General features: G+C 39.8%; 1 protein-coding gene across 1 annotated transcript in view; it reads right to left on the bottom strand.

The window, feature by feature from the left end:
* Positions 1-2,500, bottom strand: part of LOC143019659 (uncharacterized) — a 67,982-nt gene that overhangs the window by 30,826 nt on the left and 34,656 nt on the right. The gene's annotated exons all lie outside the window — the stretch shown is intronic.

Below are 2,500 nucleotides of genomic sequence, written 5' to 3'. Positions count from 1 at the left end.
TTTTTTTTTTTTGGTTTGTACCACCGACTAATCCGATGTTGGAGGTAAAATAGCCCAGTGTGATGACCCTTGGGAACGTGAAAAATGAGTCAGGATGGCGTGGCACAGGGGAGGGGGGGGGAGTAGGGGGAAATGTGGAAGGGTCATGGTGGGTGACGGGGAAGGAATTTTATAGGTGTGTGTGTGTGTGTGTGTGTGTGTGTGTGTGTGTGTGTGTGTGTGTGTGTGTGTGTGTGTGTGTGTGTGTGTGTGTGTGTGTGTGTGTGTGTGTGTGTGTGTGTGTGTGTGTGTGTGTGTGTGTGTGTGTGTGTGTGTGTGTGTGTGTGTGTGTGTGTGTGTGTGTGTGTGTGTGTGTGTGTGTGTGTGTGTGTGTGTGTGAAAGGGACAAAGATCATGGTTAGGGGGAGGGGAGGGAAGAAGGAAAGGGAGGGGGGAAAGGAAAGGGAGGGAGGGAGGGAGGGAAGGGAAGGGAACGCAGGGAAGGGAAGGGAAGGGTAGGGGAGAGAAGGGAAGGGAGGGGAAGGGAGGGAAGGGACAGAGGAAAATCAAGGAAAGGAAGAGAAGGAGGAAAGGAGGAAAGAGAAGAAACATAGGGAAAAGAGGGAAGGGGAAGAGATTAGAAAGAGGGAATATGGGAAGGGACAGAAGGAAAGGAAGGAAGAGAAGGGAGGGAGGTAAAGGAGGGAAGGGAGAGGAAGAGGGAAGGGAGGGGAAGAGGGAAGGAGGGAAGGAGGGAAGGGAGGGAGGGAGGGAGGAGAGAGACGGTGGGAAGGTAAGGGAGAAAGGGAAGGCAAGGGAAGGAATAAAAGGGAAGGGAAGGGAAGTTATAGAAAGGAAGGAAAGGAAGAGAAGGGAGGGAGGGAGGGAGGGAGGGAGGGAGGGAGGGGGAATTTGAAGTTCTCAACCACATCTGCTGGTTGTTTACCTACACCAGGCGGGTTGTTGAGATTCCTCACCTCATCTTCCCCCACTCCCCCATTCCCCCACTCCCCCACTCCCAAACTCCTCTACTCCCCCGAATACACTTCGTAGGTCACTTTTGGCACCCTCGTCCCTCTGGTGGGATTTTTGTACTCATACTATATACATATATATATATATATATATATATATATATATATATATATATATATATATATATATATATATATATATATATATATATACATATATATATATATATATAGTGAGATGTAAAATTACTTCTGCTTTATTTTTACTTTATTTTTCTTACTTCTTTTTGTTCATTTTTTACTGTTTTATTTCATTTTTACATCCTTTCACTATTCTTTTATTTTTCCAAAATTTACTTTTGTTGTTGACTTTTTCCACCATTTTCATTTATTCATTCATTTACATATATATATATATATATATATATATATATATATATATATATATATATATATATATATATATATATATATATATATATATATATATATATATTTAGTCTTTCTGTCGCTTATAGAGATAAGTTTACACAAAAAATCCGCTCAAAAACAACAATAAAACAGAATAAGCGAGGAAATGGAGGCAACTGTACAAGGGTTAATACATTCTTCACCTAGGGGGTGATCAATAAAATAGCTGAGCTGGGCGCGTAACCGTCGGACAGGTAGTGCGTTAGTAACGCAGTAACGCAAGTGCCCAGCTCTGGTTATTTTGTTTTAGAATAGAGCAGTGTTTCTCAACCTTTTTATCCTTGTGTAACTTTTAAAATAAATTGCATGTCTCAAGAAACCTCTGGAAAAAAAAAGATATATATATATATATATATATATATATATATATATATATATATACATATATATATATATGTATATATATACCACATCTTTCGCATTTTATTTTCGTCGTAATAATAGGTTAGATAGGATGATGTCTATATTATATTATTACAATAACCAAGAATATGTGCGTGTTTGATTACATTACGTATATGAAATTAGATAAAGAAACAAAAGTGCATTAGCTTATCTCACTTGTTCCCGCGGAACCCTTAGGGACCTTTTGCGGAACCTTAGGGTTCCTGGGAACCCTGGTTGAGAGACGCTGGAACAGAGAATAGATACTTCTCCATATTTTTTTTTCCAAGAAAATCATTCTAAAAGGAAATTAAAATCGGTAACGCACTGACGATAACGCACTGGCAGTAACGCATTCACGGTAATGCACTACCTGTCCGGCGGTAACGCGCCCAGCTCTATTAAATAGCCTAACGGTCCGAAAGAGTATTAAAGGGTCATCACACTGGGCTTCCACGGGGTTCACCAGCGCCGACCGTTAAAAGTTCGTTGGAGTGAAAACGACTTCGGTTACAATATTTGAATTTTCAAATCTCCAAATATCAAATCGTCTTTACGTCGTATATAGCAAAGCTGAATGATGAACTAAGAGATTAAACCTATACGAATGTTAGACATACTGTTGGAATGTTCCTAGAAAAGTCTAGATTTATGTAAGCAAAGTCATATTCTAGTTAGTCAAACGGAGGTTG

Source organism: Oratosquilla oratoria, chromosome 3 (genome assembly GCF_046742065.1).
Source record: "Oratosquilla oratoria isolate Oo_2021 chromosome 3, ASM4674206v1, whole genome shotgun sequence".
Classification (NCBI taxonomy): domain Eukaryota; kingdom Metazoa; phylum Arthropoda; class Malacostraca; order Stomatopoda; family Squillidae; genus Oratosquilla; species Oratosquilla oratoria.
The sequence above is the reverse complement of the archived record's forward strand: the minus strand, read 5'-3'. Positions and strand labels throughout refer to the sequence as shown.